Consider the following 18481-nt stretch of genomic DNA (forward strand, 5'->3'; position numbering starts at 1 on the left):
CAAACATCGTTTGCTTAGTATGACCCACGAGGGACTACACTCCCACTGAGTTCATGTTCCACTATATAATTTCATTTTACAACCACTCATAAGGCCGTTAATGGCCACACTCACCCAACACTTTTGTTATTCTTAGGTGGTTTCCAAAATTTCCAACCAAGGGAGTAGGTAGATGTATAGTATACTTCCATGGGAGTGTAGAATACTTTGAACATATTAGGCAAATCCATATCATATATTATATTATATGGTTCTTTAACGTGGCTGCGCCATGGAACTTGGAGGCTAACCTAACCAATTTGATTAAGCGAGTCTGATTTTATTGAGCAACGATATCCAAATGTCACCTCTCCTGTTATATGACATTGATATTAGTAAGCTTTTTAAGTTAGTCAAGAAATTCAATGAAGTTCACAGTTTGCTTTTGGATTCCTGATGAATATAAGAAACCAAAAAATAAATAAATAACATAAAGAATATGTGTGCCTATTTAAGAAAAGACGACTTCCTCCAGAGAGAATTAGGTCCCCTCCTACATAAAGAGGTAAGGCCTACTTAGAGAGGCAATGCCTCAACATAAAAGAAAGTGAACTTCCCGGGGAACATTGTGATGATTTGTCATGCTAATTGAGAGGCTGATTCATTGTGAAGAACTGGTTCTTAAGTAGATTATGGGCGATATCCCCTTTTTTTGAGAGAACGTTTCGATTACTCTCAAGGTTCTCTTCCTAAGCAATTGCATAGCTGTGGATTAAAGATGAGAGGTCCTAGGGTGATGTTGGTTAGGAGAGCTGCACTCAAGGAGAGGATTAAAGATGAAAAGTCCTAGGGTGATGTTGGTTAGGAGAGCTGCACTCAAGGGGTTACTCAACTGGATTTTATCGAAAGTGAGAGAGAACTCTATGTCTCAAACTATGTGATCTAACTCTCATTATAATATATTTTTGTTGGGTTTATGTGGCCTTTAAAGGCCTTATGAACGATTGTGATGAGATATTTGATATAGTGGATCATGAATTCAGTGGGAGTATGGTCTTTCGTGGACCATACCATGCAAACGATATTTGCAGATACTGAACTGTGCTTGACGATCTAAACCAGTCGGTTGGAAAAAACCCATGTTACTTAGGCATAAAGAATAAACAGAGAAGGGTTCTAATGGGTCATCCCTTGATGAGGTCTGTGTATGCCCAGATGAGTGAGCCAATAGACTGTGTGACCCTCGTATGTGATGGTGGCCTATGGAGACGAAGGTCAAAGCCTCATCCATGTACCATCACTCGGCCTGCATATTGATAGACCGTTCGGGAAAGCAAGCGAGCCACTTTTTAGGGTTAAGGGTATGCATGTGAGAGAGATATCCCTATGCGTTATAGAGCTATAATCACATCAGGTATAGGTGACATTGACTCGTTACCTGAAATCTACAGACTGGGATTGCCACCCCTTGGCTTATCGACCAGACTTTGGTGACCCGCTAATGAGCCCCTACTTGGACTGTGGGTCATGGCCAACACTGGGTCGACATGATAAAGCAAGCATGGTCAGTAGTCCACAGTTGAAAGTGGAGTGCCCCATTGTTGATTTAATTCTTTAACCATATGGATCATTTTTCTCATCAAATTAATTTAATTATGTTTCTTTTATGGTAGATATTATTTTAGAATTATTATTTGAATTTTTATAAACCCCTAGATATTTTATTTATAATATTTGGTTGAATATATTGATTTTTAATGATTTAAATATTCAAATAATATTCTAAACTTTATTTTATTATTTTTAATATATATAAAATTTTATGAATGCCTATTGTGCATGTGGGCCCACCATTTTCTAGAAAGTGGGGCCCATGAGTCCCTATCTTGGGTGGCACGCCACCTTTTGAGGGGAGGCTTATCCCATAGGTGGTACCTCCCCCTCTTTATGGGATTTGTTGATATATTTTATCTCAAATTGGTTTGAGTTGATAAAGTGTTTTATCCTTAAGAGATTTGAGCAAATATTTTAGTAGGCCTACAAGGCTTATGAATATATATTTTGGATAGAGCACAATTTTTTCTTGATTAATTTTTATTTGATGGGATAATAGTCAAAGAAAGGGGATCATGGTTCAGCACATTCCATAATATTGATGGCCTATCTATGAAATGAATGGCTCAGATCTCTCATCCCACAAGTCACCCTTGATCGACAGTAAAATTCAATCTTATGAGACAAGCAATGAAAACCCTAGACCAAATATTATAAAGTCATTTCTCTCTCATCTCTCAAACTTTATCTTTTAAAAAAAAATGGGGCTCACGTTATTCCCTCTTTATCCTTTCTCACGTAACTCTCCCTCCTCTCTCACCCAAATCCTTCTCTCTCATGATTTATCTCATATTGTCTCTCCTTCTCTCTCGTGATTTATCTCATATTGTCTCTCGAACTTTATCTCATCCTTATCTCTCATACTTCATCACATCCAAAGAAGATAAAGGAGGGACTACACCTCATTTTCTCTCTCCTCAACATTATATAAAAGGGGGTACGCCCTCCATTCTCAATGTACTCTCTTCCCTCTCTAACTTTGGGTTTTGAAAAAATTAGAAATGAGAAAAAAGTTTGAAGTACTTTGTTGGGGATTAATCCTAAGAGTTGTGTGAACATAAGGGTCCAATTGAAGTAATTGGCCGAAATTAGCTTTCTCAGTGCTCAATTGAAGTAATTGGCCGAAATTAGCTTTTTTGGTGCTCAGGGTGAAAGAAAGACCTATGTGATCTTTTGCAAGGGAAATACAATTTTTTTTTAATAATAATAATAACCCCTTATATTTTTGGCAACAAGATTACTCACAGATGGTCTTATTACAAATAATAGAAATTCCAAAATAAATAACACATCAACAAAATAAACTCAACTACTTGATGCCATTGATACAACCAAATATTATGCTTAAGAATATGAAATAAAGAATAAGTAAGTATAAGATAAAGATGTCGAAGATTACCTCAACTGGGCTTCTTATACCCCACACCAAGTCACCACATCCACTGACGCAGGATCTGCGATCTAGCTTCAATCTCGAATCAAGAAAGCTGATTTCAGCCAAACTATGTAACCACCCTTAATTCTCCACGAAACTTTAACCTCCAAAAATAACATAGGCTTCCCTCTAATTCCCACAATCTTTAGTTTCTTCTTAGGTCTAGAGAGAAAAATAGTAGTAGTTAAAGTTGGGGCATGGCCCCCCTTTTGAAACTTTAGGATAGAGAGGGTTAGAGAGAGAAACTCAGAGGGAAGAGAGCGGGGTGTGCCCCTCTAGGAGAGAGAGAGATGAGAGAGAGGTTATGGGGGAGAGAGAGGTCGTTATTATTTTAGATATGGGAAAGAACTCTCCTATTTATAGAAAAAATAAGATCTAGGGTTTCTCATACTTTGCCTCTTTCATGAGATTGAATCTGTACTGTTGATCAATGTGACTTGTGGGGTGAGAGATCTGAGTCATCCATTCTATAGATGGGCCATCAACATTATTGTAGGTGCTTGGACCATTATCTCCCTTTTATTAAACCATTTTCCCATCAATATATTTAGATAAAATAGATATCATGCATTCCATAAAAATCGCATGATCATATCACATATTCCATAAGGATATGTCGAACATTATCAAGTAAATAAATACTACCAAAACTTTTAAACAAGATAAGGTCAATGTTTACCATCTATTCAAATTGACCATATCCCTTTTAAAGCATACTTATCATAGTACAAAATATATCATGGTCGCTATATCCTTTACAAGATTTGACCACATGCCTCAAATCAAAACTACCTTAATCTTATAGACCTTGATCACAAAGAAACAAGAGGAATCCAAAGGGTGGGGCGTGCCACCCCTTTGTAGCACATGTGGGCCCCGACCCACATGCCACATGGTGGACCCATATGTACTTTAGGCCCCTATGGAATGTTATAAAAAAAATTTAAAATTAAACAAAATGAATTAATATATATTTGAATTTTTACAACTTTGTAAAATCAATAACTACATTTTTATAAGTCCAAAAATCATAATTAAAATATTGAGAGATTCATAAAATTCAAATAATAAAACTAAAATCATTTCAATAATAAAATGAACACAATTAAATTAATATGATGGGAAAAAGATTCATATAATTTTAGGAATTCAATCTGTAATAATGGGGTACTCCACCTTCAACTGTGGACTACAGACCACACTAGCTTTATCGAATCGACCCAATGTTTTCCATGACCCACAGTCCAAGCAGGGGCTCATTAGCGGGTCACCAAAGTTAAGTCGATGAATCAAGGAGTCACAATCCCAGTCTGTGGATTACAGGTCCTCCCCTAAAGACGAGTCAAGGTCACCACGATCTGATGCGACCACAGCCCTATGGTGCATAGGGGTATCTCTCGTACATGCATACGCTTCACCCAAAGGTGGATATTTGGCTTTCCTGAACAATCTATCAATATGCATACCGTGTGATGGAACATGAATGAGGTTTTGGCCCCCGTCTCAGTAGGCCTACCATCACACACAAGGGTTACACAGTCCCTCGGCTTTCTCATCTAAGCATAAGCTCCGACGTCATCAAAGGCTAACACAAAACCCTCCTCAATTAATTCTTTATGCCAAGGAACCTTGGGTTTTACAACTGACTGACTTAGATCGATAAGCACAGTCCGGTATAAGCAAACATAATTCGCTTAGTATGGTCCTCGAGGGACCACACTCCCACTGAGTTTATGTTTCACTATAATAAAAGTATTTCAATACACATTCATAAGGCCTTTATAGGCCACATAAACCCAACATCTCCCACTTGACCTTTGAAGGACTTACATTCTCTCTTCCTCACTTTCTCTCATCTTCATCTCTCTCACATGTCTTACAAAAATATTAGGGACAACTCCCTTAGTCAGAGGGTCTGCAATCATCAAATATGTAGATATGTAGCTGATCTCGATATCTTTCAATCTCACATCATTTCTCAGGTGATAAAAATAAGGCTTAATATGCTTGGAGTTCTTGTGAAATCGATGCTCCTTAGAGACACAAATAACTGCAGTGTTGTCGCAGAAAATTCGAACTACCTCACAACGTACAGGATGAAAATTAAGTTAATTAGGAAACTTCTTAATCCACACGGCCTCCTTAGCTGCTAGACAGCATGACACATACTCGGATTCCATAGTGAATAAGGCCACAATATCTTATTTCTTCGACTTCCAAGAAACCGCACCCCCTCCAAGCATAAACACATACCTAGATGTAAACTTCGCATCATCTGGATCCAGTAGATAGCTTGCATCTAAATATCTCTCTATTGCTGTTTCAGTTCCCCCCTTATATGTGAGCGCATTGTTCATGGTCTCCTTTAAATATCTGAGAATTCTTTTTACAACTTTCCAATTCTCATCTCCTGGATTACTTTGGAAACGGCTCATCGGACACATGACAAAGGACAAGCCAGACCTTGTTCCCGTCATGGCAAACATAAAGGACCCAACTGTACTCCTGTGTGTCACTCTCTCCATGACTCTTATATCTATATCTTTGGTAAGACACATTTTATTACTAAGCTTCGTCTTTTTGTCAACTGCGATTGACATGGGCTTACACATACTAGGTTCTTTTTCTCTTTCTCCTCAAATCCCTCAGGTTGGGTCATGTAAATTTCTTCTTTTAAATCCCCATTTAGAAAGGTTGTTTTGACATCCATTTGATGAACCTCAAAGTCAAAATGGGCTACTGGGTGACATCCTTTGCAGCCAACCTAACTTTATATTTTTCTTTTTTCCCTTCAGAGTTCAACTTTTTCTTGAAAATCCACTTACAACCTATGGCCTTACGTTTTTTAGGTAGGGATATTAATTTTCATACATGGTTTTGGTTAATAGAAGCATACTCATCTTTCATAGCTTCTACCCAATATTCCCTTTCAAGACAGGTCAAGGCTTCATGGTGAGTTCTAGGTTCTGAATCTAGATCTTCCCCAACCTTATCAAACTGTTCTCTAAAGTAGACAAAATGTTATAGGTAAAGAGGTGGTCTACTGACTCGGTTACTTCGTCTTGGTTCAGGTAAATGTTCACTTTCTATATGGAGTTCAGGATCAAGTTAGGTTGGTTTGAAGGTTCAGGTTCAGGGTCTTGAACTACATCCTTGTTTTAGGTCTCCTCATAAAAATCGACTTGTTTTCTACTCACCTTTGCTTCAAGGAATTCTTCCTCAACGAAATGAGCATCATGGCTTTCAATAACTGCACATGTTTCAAGGTTGTAGAATCGACACCCCTTACCATGATCTGGGTAACCAATGAAAATAGATTTGACATTTTTGAGTTGCAATTTGGTTCTATTTTGATGTGGGATAAGGATATGGGCTGAGCAACCCCAAACTTTCAGGTGTTCAAGGGAGGGAGTACGACCTATGAAAATTTCGTGAGGAGTAAGTGGATGTGGGAGTCCAGTTAAAGATGTAACATGTCGTTAATATGGCTTCTCCCCAAAACTCCAATGAGAGATTTGCATGCCCCATAATACTCCTTACCATTTCCACTAAGGTCTTATTCCTTCTCTCAACTACACCATTTTGTTCAGGAATATAAGGCCTGGTGTACTGATGGATGATCACATTTTCAATGCACAATTCTTTAAAAAGGTCAGATGAATATTTCCCCCCCCTATCAATTCTAGGGACTTTAATTTTCAGGTTGGTTTGATTATCTACCTGCGTCTTATATTCTTTGAATTTTTCTAAGGCTTCTGATTTTGCATTAATAAGGTACATGACCATATCGCGAGTGGTCATCTATAAAAGAGACAAAATATCTTTTTCCACTTTTGGTGGTCACATTCATAGGTCCACATATATCACTATAAATGATTTTCAATACACTAGTAGCTCTTTTTACCCTGGTGATATTTTTTCTTATTAGTTTTCTTTGAACACGAGACTCGCACACTTTCGATAAATCTCCCTTATAATTTTGAAGAATCCCGTCCCTTTTTAATCTCTCCATTCGTTTGATATTAATTTGTCCTAACCTCATATGCCACAGAGTAGCATCTAATTCATTAAGGGACGAGATATAAGCAACGTTCTCTTTTATTTCTATAATAAATAGCCCGTCAATAAGTCGTCCAATTATGATCACATCTTTCCCCTTCTTGACCACCACTTTCTCCCCAATGAAAGTGGTTATGAATCCAGTCATAGACATCTTAGGAACCGAAACCAAGCACTTCCTTATATCATGAGCATAAAGTGCTTGCTTTAGGATCATGGTGCTCCCACTCTTCAATTTTAGCTCAAAATCTCTAACTCCAAATACATCGGTTTTCTGATTTCCTCCCATATAAATATGTTGTTGTCCTGGCCCCATGAGAGTAAAAGAACGGTAAACTTTTTTGGTGTTTGTGACATGGGTCGTAGCGCCCGAGTCAAGACACCAAGAAGCTCCTTTGGGGTCAGCTAGCATGGATTCAAAAACCACACATGTCAATTCCAAGTTAGTTCCATCAGATTTGTTGAACGACAACTATTGGCTATGTGGCCCACCTTCCTGCAAATAAAACAAGTTTGAGTCTCTCTATTTTCTCCTTTATTTCCAAAATCTCTTCTTTTGAAATATTTTTTTTTCTCAAAAGTATTTCTTCGTTTTCCTTTCTTAAGTTAGAAAGATGGTTAAGATTTTACCATATGTAGAGCATCCATTGGAGTTTGCTTTAAACTCCTCATTTCTTCTTCAGATTTGAGGGTCGTGAAGAGTTCCTCCAATTTTGGTGCCTTTCTTCTAACTGAGATGAAAGATATGAAAGTCTCCCATGAATTAGAAAGAGAATTCATTAAATAAATCACTTGCATAGATTCATTGGGCTTCATGTTTGTATCTTCCAAATCTCTGACTAGCGCACAAAACACGTGCACATGATCTGCAAACTTAGTAACTTCTACCATTTTTAAATCATTGTACCTTCTCATAGTCATAGTTTGCTTCATAAGAGAGAGTTCAGCATAACCTCTTTCAAGTTTATAAAAAATGTCACTTGCAGTATAGATTGACTCATACTCAAAAGCATACGAGTAGTCATGACACATAAAAGAATGTACTTGTTTCTCAAGTTCCTTCTCTTCCAATTAGCATACTCATCTTTGATTATTTGAGATGAGTCGTCAGTTGGATGGCGAAATCAGTTCTCAAAGAGTACCTCATGCAAGTTTTCTTCATAGAGTACAAAAATATAAAGAGTTATTATTATTTTTATAAAAAAAATTACATTTCCTCTGTAAAAGATCACATGGGTCTTTCTTTCATTGGTATCAGAACTAGTTTTACTTTATTGCCATTAGGAGTCTTCTCTTATTTTTGCTTGAGAATAAAAATATATGGCTGCTCGTACCTTCATCTCTGAGATCCTGAAAACCGAAAGGTTTGATGGGACCAACTTTGCTTCATGGAAAAGAAAAATCAAATTTGTGCTCTAATACCAATGAAAGAAAGACCTATGTGATCTTTTGCTGAGGAAATACAATTTTTTTTTTCTAATAATAATAATAAGGCCTTATTTTTTTTAAAACAAGATCACTCACAGATGGTCTTATTACAAACAATAAAAATTCCAAAATAAATAGCAAATCAACAAAATAAATCCCAACTACTTGATGTCATTGATACAACCTAATATTATGATTGAGAATATGAAATAAAGAACAAGTATAAGATAAAGATACCGGAGATTACCTCAACTGGGCTTCTTACACTCGACACCGAGTCACCACATCCGCTAGCGCGGAATCTGTCGTCTAGCTTCAATCTCAAATCGGGAAAGCTGATTTTAACAAAACTATGTAACCACTATTAATTCTCCACAAAACCCTAACCTCCAAAAATAACTTAGGCTTCCCTCTAATTTCTACAACCCTTAGTTTCTTCTTAGGTCTAGAGAGAAAAATGTAGTAGCTAGAGTTGGGGCATGGCCCCCCCTTTGAAACTTTAAGATAGAGAAGGTTAGAGAGAGAAACTCAGAGGAGAGAGAGTGGGGTGTTCCCCTCTAGGAGAGAGATGAGAGAGAGAGATGAGAGAGAGAGAGAGAGAAAGAGGTTGTTATTACTTTAGAGATGGGAAAGAACTCCCCTATTTATAGAGAAAATAAGATCTAGGGTTTCCCATAATTTGTCTCTTTCATGAGATTGAATCTGTATCGTTGATCAAAACGACTAGTGGGGTGAGAGATCTAAGTCATCCTTTCTATAGATGGGCCATCAACATTATGAAAGGTGCTTGAACCATTATCCCCCTTTCCATAAACCATTTTCCAATCAATATATTTAGATAAAATAGATATCATGCATTCCATAAAAATAACATGATCATATTACGTATTCCATAAAGATACTTCAAACATTATCAAGTAAATAAATACTACCAAAAATTTTAAACAAGATAAGATTAATGTTTACCATCTATTCAAATTGACCATATCCCTTTTAAAGCACACTTATCATATTACAAAATATGTCATGACCGCTATAGCATTTCCAAGATTTGACCACATGCCTCAAATCAAAATTATCATAATCTTAAAGACCTTGATCACAAAGAAACAAGAGGAATCTAAAGGGTGGGGCGTGCCACCCCTTTGTGGCACATGTGGGCCCCCACCCACATGCCACATGGTGGGCCTATGTGCACTTTGGGCCCCAATAGAATTTTATAAAAAAAAAATTTAAAATTAAACAAAACGAATTAATATATATTTGAATTTTTACAACTTTGTAAAATCAATAACTACATTTTTATAAGTCCAAAAGTCATAATTAAAACATTAAGAGATTCATAAAATTCAACTAATAAAACAAAGACATTTCAATAATAAAATGAACACAATTAAATTAATATGATGAAAAAAGAATCCATATGGTTTTAAGAATTCAATATGTAATAATGGGGTACTCCACCTTCAACTATGGACTGCATATCACACTAGCTTTATCGAACCGACTCAGTGTTTTCCATGACCCACAGTCCAAGCAGGGGCTCATTAGCGGGTCACCAAAGTTAAGTCGATGAATCAAGAGGTCGCAATCCCAGTCTGTGGATTATAGGTCCTCCCCTAAAGATGAGTCAAGGTCACCACGACCTAATGCGACCACAGCTCTATGGTGTATAAGGGTATCTCTCGTACATGCATACGCTTCACCCAAAGGTGGACATCTGGCTTTACCAAACGATCTATCAATATGCATGCCGTGTGATGAAATATGGATAGGTTTTGGCCCCCGTCTCAATAGGCCTACCATCACACACAAGGGTCACACAGTCCCTCGGTTCTCTCATCTAGCCGTAAGCTCCGACCTTATCAAGGGCTAACCCAAAACCCTCCTCGGTTAATTCTTTATGCTAATGTACCTTGGATTTTACAACCAACCGGCCTAGATCGATAAGCACAGTCCGATATAAGCAAACATCATTCGCTTAATATGGTCATCGAGGGACCACACTCCCACTGAGTTTATGTTTCACTATAATAAAAATATTTTAATACACATTCATAAGGCCTTTAAAGCCCACATAAATCCAACACAGGGTCTAATTGAAGTGCGTGGCCGAAATTAGCTTTCCCGGTTGAGTTTGAACGATGACCATCGATCCCAAGCCATCCCATGGTGGCGACTCGGTATGGGGTGTAATAAGTTCGATTGAGGTAATCTCTGACATTCTCTTTTGTTACTTGCATATTTAATTGTATAGTCTTTATATTCTCAAGCACAAGACTTGTGGTTATTTTTTTTTATTAAAAAAAATTTTTTGGTAGAATCAAAGTTCTTAAGATCTTGGATTTGTAAGTTTTTTATTTTCTTTGAAGCAAGAGTTATTATAATAAGACTACTTGTAAGTGATCTTTGCTGAAAGATAAGGAACGAAAAAAGGTGAAAAAAAAATATATCCCCGATAAGATCATATTGATCGATCTTTCATTGATATCAGAGGGAGGTTTATATTTAATATCATTAGATGTCTTTTCTCATTATTGAGTAGAGATCAAGCTTGAAAATGAGATATGAGAAAGCTAATAATCTTTGTGGTCAAGCAATACCCTCTGGTTAAGAATTATTGAAATATTCAACACACTAGGAAGGCACTCTGCAGAATGGGTATTATGTGTTATTTCGGAGCAGTTATATGAAGAATATAATGACGTATTCTTCTATTGCATACCACAATGATTTTGTGTGTCTTTGAAGTAGGATCTACGTACAAAATTTCAGTAAGAGATCCTAAAGGAATTGAGAGTTATGGACTCATGAATGAAGGGTGTCAGTTCTGACCCTGTAAAATCCAGGACCTGTCCATTGAGTTCCATGATTTTCACCACCATTCATATTAGTTTTGTTTCAGATAAATTTAGTAATAACTCATAAAATTGGGTCTACTTTCAAAAAAAAATAGTTTCATCAATAAATTCCATGTGGTTTGAAAGAAATGAACAATTTATTGAAGGGTGCGCAAGTGCTGTTTTCTGCAACAAAAATTATTTCAATGACTTGGAAGTCATGATTTTATTTTCATTCTTAACATGTTGTTTTAGGAACTACACCTGGTTTTCAAACTTCCATTTTGAGTTTAGTTTCTAATGAAATTTATTTGAGATAGAAATATCTATGAGAAGAGAGGAATAAAAATTTTGGATTGAAGAGCGATCATCTTAAATTTTTTGCAATTTTGGTGTACTCTTCACTGAGACTTAAATACTTATAACTATCAAGCCTACTTAACAAAGTGATATGAGGCTTGTGGAAATATATGTGCTGCCATTATGTGTCTTCTTTTAACAATATTTTTTTGAAAGGAAAATTCCACAAGGGTAGAGAGAAAATACAATTTTATTAAACAGTGTTCATCCTGAAATTATGTAGTATTATTTATTTTGTTAAGTATATGTCACCTTATATATTTTTCTGAATGAATGTATTATTTGGGATTCACATCATGGTGTTATAATTTGGTTTTGATCCTAGTTTTCAATACAAGAGATTTCAGGAATAAATTTTTTGAGCCTTGAAAGAAACAATTTGTTTATTGAGAGATGCTCAACCTAATTTTCTGCTAAGAGAATTGCATTGTTACAAAAAAGTTACTAAAAGGTAGACTCATTAAATTGTGTGATTTAGGGATGGAAATGTGCATATTTTATATTTTTGAGTCTATTTCAGTACTCAAAAGGATTCGGAGAAAAATCCATTATGAGTTAAGAGATATCGTATTTTGTCATGGGATACTCATATTCTATTCTACAATAAATTAAAAGATGTAGTCACATCTTTGGATTCCCAGTAATGGAGACCCTTTTTGGGCTTCCTCATATAACTACTCCAAAATTCATATAACTACTTCAAACTATCACAGAAAACCCATTCTGCAGAGTGTCTTGAATATTTCAATAATTCTTAACTGGGGTGTATTGCTTGACCACAAAAAATATTAGTTGTCTCATATCTCATTCCCAAGCTTGATATCTACTCAATAATGAGAAAAACATCTAATGGCATCAAATATCAACATTGCTCTAATACCAATAAAATATCGATCAATATGATCTTGCAGGGAAATTTTTTTTTTTTCTCACCTTTTTTCTTTTCTTCTCTTTTGACAAAGATCACCTACAAGTAGTGTTATTACAATAACTCTTGCTTCGAAGAAAATAAAAAAAATTACAAATCCAATATCTTAAGAACTTTGATGCCACTAAACCAATTTTTTTTAATCAAATAAAATAACTACAAATCTTGTGCTTGAGAATATAAAGACTATATAATTAACTATGCAAGCAACAAAAGAGAATGCCAGAGATTATCTCAACCGGGCTTATTACACCCCACGCCGAGTCAACACTATCCGATGGGCCGGGATCGACAGTCTTCGTTCAATCTCAACCGGTAAAGCCAAATTCGGCCAAGCCCTTCAATTGAATCGGTCAAGCCCTTCAATTGAATCATTATGCACATGCAAGATCCTTAAGATCAATCCCCAAAATACTGAACCAAAAATTCTCGCTTCTTGATTTTTCTTGAGCCCTAGGACTTTGAACAAAATTGAGATGAGAATTTTCTATATTGTCTTGAGCCTTAGGACTTTGAATAAAATTGAGCCGGAAGATTTTGAATAAAATTGAGAGAGAGGTGAGAACTTTCTATATGCAAAAGAGAGAGACGTGCTCCCCCTTTTTAGAAGCCAAAGAAGAGGGATAATAGATGGGGCGTGAGAGAGAGAATAGGGGCATGAGAGAGAAGAAAGAGAGAGGTGTGTGGATCATATTGGAATGAAGGGGGATGATCCTTATTTATAGAGAATGGTATAAAATTTTCATTGCTTGCCTCACAAGATTGAATTTTAGCCGTCGATCAAGGGTGACTTGTGGGGTGAGAGATCTAAGTCATTCATCTAGATCATCAATATTACGGAATGTACAAAACTATTATCCTTCTTTTCTTTGATCATTATCCCATCAGATAAAAATTAATTAAGAAAATATTATATTTATCTAAAATATATCCATAAGTCTCATCACCTAGAAGACTTTACTCAAATCTCTCAAAAATAAAACCACTTTATCAACTAAAACCAACTTAGGATAAACCATATCAAAATTGCACAAAGAGGGGCGTGCCACTTTAGGGACAAGCTTCCCCTCAAAAGGTGGTATGGCACCATGGGGATAACCGCCCCCACAAAAGGTGGCATGTCACTCTAGAGCCCCCTAAAATAGGGGCGTGCCGCTTAAGGGATGGCAACGTGGCCAGCCATACAATTTGGGTATAGTGGGCCCATATGCACAATGGGCATCTCAAAAATTTTATATATATATATATATATATATATATAAATTTTTAAAATATTATTTGAATATTTAAATCATTAAAAATCAATATCTTTAATTTTATAAACCCAAATTTTATAAATAAAATATCCAAAGGTTTATAAAAATTCAAATAATAATTCTAAAATAATATATATCATAAAAGAAACATAATTAAATTAATTTGATGGGGAAATGATTCATATGGTCGAGGAATTTAATAAATAATAGGGCACTCCACATTCAACTATGGATTATAGACCGCGCTTGTTTTATCATGCCGACCTAGCGTTGCCCATGACCTACAATCCAAATAGGGGCTCATTAACGGGTCACCAAAGTCTGGCCGATAAGCCAAGGGATCGCAATTCCAGTCTGTGGATTTCAGGTTCTCCCATGGAGACGAGTCAAGGTCACTTAGACCTTATGTGACCACTGCTCTATGGTGTATAGGGGTATCTCTCGCACATGCATACGCTTCACCCTAAAAGGTGGCTTGCTCGTTTTCCCGAACGGTCTATCAATATGCATGTCGTGTGATGGTACATGGATGAGGCTTTGGCCCCCATCTCTATAAGCCATCATCACACACAAGGGTCATACAGTCCATCGGCTTACTCATCCGAGCATATACTCCGACCTCATCAAGGGATGATCTATTAGAACCCTTTCGGTGTATTCTCTACGTCCAGGTAACATGGGTTTTTTCCAACCGATTGGCCTAAACTTTCAAGCACAGTCCAGTATCTGTAAACATCATTTGCATGGTATGCTTCACGACGAACCACACTCCCACTGAGTTTATAATCTATTATATTAAATGTCTCATTACAATCACTCATAAGGCCTTTAGAGACCACATAAACCCAATAATACATAAGAGAGAAAAATAAATAAATAGTGTTGGGTTTTTTACATTGATCAACTAAGCTTGAAATCAAGGTTTTAAAAACACCGATCTGGATCAGAACAATTGTGCCGGTTCCCATAATATATCGGGTACCATCCGATTCTAGAGAACCGTCTGGTTCTCTAACATAATCGATTGGTCTGTGATTTGAACTAGGAAAACATCGGGAGGAAATAGTTGTTCTGAACCCATGTCTTTGACACCAGGTTTGAATTGCTAGTCTGAATAGGGGACATTTTTGGAAAAATATGAAAAATGGGACATGAACGTGAGACCAAAAGAGCATCAGATGCATCTTTAAATTATGATTAATTATAGGGAATATTGGTGTAAATTTTCATTTCTTTTTTTGAAGAAATGAAATCTAATGTTGTCAAAGTTGCTTCAGAATCTTCTTCAATTTGATGAGAAAAACAAAGTAATTCGGTGCTTTGGCCAATTTGAGGGAGGACTTTGGACTTTTTTAAAAAAAACTTTTAATATAAATAAATTAGATATTGATATATACAAATATATAAAAATAATGAAAATTTTAAATAAAAAATTAAAAATTAAAAATACTTTTATATGGATATTTCTTTGCTTCGGCCGAAGAGGCCAAAGTTTCAGCCAGACCGAAGTAGCAGCACCCAAGCTTCACTTCGCTTCGCTTCGGTCTAAGCCTAAAATTCGAAACCTTTAGCAGGTGAAGAGAAGCGAATTTGACAACACTGATGAAATCTAGCCTTCTTGTGTTAGGAAAACTTCCTAAAATTAGACCTAAGGTGTTTATCTTCAAGGAAATGAAATCTAGCATGAAGAAAAAATTCCCAAAAATTATATCATAGTTGCTATTTGTTGCTTGTACGCGTATCAATCTCTCTTGGCTCATTGTATCAAACACCTCTTAACTCTATGATTCCATACTTTATCCTGCGTTGCATTTGATCTTCCAAAACAGTTTGGTGTACCACTTAGACTATAGTCATTTTCTTCATAAAGGCAATGTCTGAATGATAACGTTTTATGATCCAGCATATGATAACAAACGTCGTGGAAAAGCTTTTTTGTTCTACTTATAATTCATTACTTTTGCTAACCTTATTCAAAGAATTCACCCAAACAATACACATATATGGATAATTTTTAAGTATGTTCTTTCATTGGAATCCAAAAATATATGTTTTCTTAAAGTTTGTGGTAAAATATCAATAAAATAAAATGGTTAAATCAAAACCAAATTTCTACAATTTTATATAAGTTATAAAAAAAATTTGTTGCCAAAATAATTTCAGTGAAATATCAATAAAATGGTAAAACCACTTCAAAAAATCAATGAGGTGGTCAAATAAAGGGGTTACTTTTTAAATATCTATTCATTTAGGTACCTTCTCAAGAATTTTGTTAATCAATACCCAAAATGACCTTGTTTCTGGTTTATTTAATGACTTACTTAATTAAGTTAATCAAATCAAATGACCTAGATAACCTTGTTTGTTCCGGTTCCTAACCTAGAATATATTGTTTATTGAAAGTTTATTTTGGGTTTGGAACACAGAATAAGTAACCAATGTGCGCCCACTAATTCCGCATTCTAAACCTGAAATAAGATTTTTTTTTATATAAAAAGATCATGGTCCAGATCTAGAACTGAGAATGGGCATGAGTATTTGGGTAATTCGGCTCAAGCGAATTAAATGGTTCAATCACTGAGATGTCCTCACTTGTTTAGGGTTACAAACCCATAATGATAAACGAAGGAAATTCGAGTATTTTTTAGTAAAATCTTTGAGAATATGCATAAGATTTTAAAAAAAAATCACTTTGCTAGTAAAGTTATTATTTTAAGGGAAATTATTGCTAATATACCTTAATTTTAACAATATCACAAAAAAAAACCCCAACTTCACAAAATCTCGCCCACGCCCTTTTTCCCAATTTTCGGCATTTTCTAGATGAAAATACTCTTTACAGTAGTCTTTCTACCGTAATGCATTGTGACCATTACGGCAATTAAAATACCGCAGTAAATAGAGATAGAATTATGGTACTTCTAGTACCGTAATAATGTGAACATCTATTACGATACTTTAATTAACGTAACAACATAGAGTATTACGGTAATTAAAATATCGTAATACCTTAAAGTAATATAACGGTAATTTTATTACCGTAATATTGCCCAACTCAAAACAAAAGATTATCTACTCTCTCGAGTCTACTATCTATTTACTACCTCAACAAAAATCCATGCTAGCTGTATTTTTCAATCTCAAATATATAGGATATAATCTTTACTTATGGTTCTCAAAATTTAGAACAAAAACACTCTTAAATAGGTGCTTTTGAGCGAGGGAGTAGATCCACATAGTCCTCCAATGGAAATATGGAATTTTTGAAAAGAAAGAGGGGTAGCCCTAATATTAGCTTTGGTTCGAAGCTTTTTAAAGTATTACGGTATTAAGAATATAGTAAAGACTTTACGGTATTCTTATTACCGTAATACTTTAAAAGCTTCAAACCAAAGCTAATATCAGGGCTACCTCTCTCTCTTTTCAAACAATCCATGTTCCCATGGAAGCACGATGTGGATCTACTCCCTCACTCAAAAATACATATTTAAGAGTCTTTTTGTTCTAAAATTTTAACAACCATATAAAAATTAAGCATAGATTATATCCTAAAAATTTGATATTTGAGAAATACAGCTAGCATTGATTTTTGTCGAGGGAGTAAATAAATAATAGACTCAATAAAGTAGAAAATATTTTATTATGAGGCTTGGGCACTATTACAGTAATTAAATTATCTTAATACTACTTTAAGGTATTACTGTATTTTAATTACTGTAATACTCTATTATTGCGGTAATTAAAGTACCGTCCAAGTTATTACGGTACTATAAGTACCGTAATTCTATCTCTATTTATAAGGGTATTTTAATTACCGTAATGGTCGCAATGCATTACGATAGAAAGACTACCGTAAAGGGTATTTTCGTCCAAAAAATGCCAAAAATTGAGAAAAAAGGTGTGGGCGAGGTTTTGGAAGTTAGGGGATTTTTGCGATTTTCTTAAAATTAAAGTATATTAGCGAGGTATATTTGGTAAGTTAGGAGTTTAACCGTCTTATTGGTTTTGTGAGGTAGTTGGCCATTTTAACCGTATTTTCTCAAAAATTGATCTCCAATTTGTTAACTATGCTACATAATAAACCTTATACTATTGAAGTAAGGGGCACCTCAAAAACCACTGAAAAGTTCGTTCGGATGCTGGAAAATCCTCAAATTAATCATCTAGATAGGATGAAGAGAAAAAAGGATTTCAAGTCATAAAATTAGTGCATCTTGTGACCCATTATCAATACCGTCCATTTTTTTAATTTTTAATTGTTTATAGATATGTTCAATTTTCTCTATTTTTTTAGCTTTAAATTTTACAATTATGACTGACAATAAATTGTCATACCATTGCAAGGCTTTTTAGCACCAAAACAGTACATTTCGGGGTAGTTCTAAAGTACGCCTTATTTTGATTGTTAAAGGTTTTATACAAACCACACCTATAAAAAAACGGGTGGCTCGCAAATTTAAGAATTTTATGTCAACCCCTAGGAAGAAAGAGATGTATTCGATTGGTAAATTATTCGAACGTTATATTTTGAATAATAATACTTAATGGAAAAAGTTTGTATAACCTCAAAAATCCATTGGAA

The 18481-nt window shown here is 35.3% G+C and overlaps 1 pseudogene; it reads right to left on the bottom strand.

Annotated features, from left to right (window-relative positions):
* Nucleotides 1-5229: 5229 nt before the first annotated feature.
* On the bottom strand, nucleotides 5230-5553 carry LOC148780554 (secreted RxLR effector protein 161 pseudogene; annotated as a pseudogene).
* Between the last annotated feature and the right edge of the window lie 12928 nt (nucleotides 5554-18481).

This window comes from Amborella trichopoda, chromosome 9, assembly GCF_054954075.1.
Source record: "Amborella trichopoda isolate Santa Cruz 75 chromosome 9, AtrichopodaSantaCruz75HAP2 v2.0, whole genome shotgun sequence".
NCBI lineage: Eukaryota > Viridiplantae > Streptophyta > Magnoliopsida > Amborellales > Amborellaceae > Amborella > Amborella trichopoda.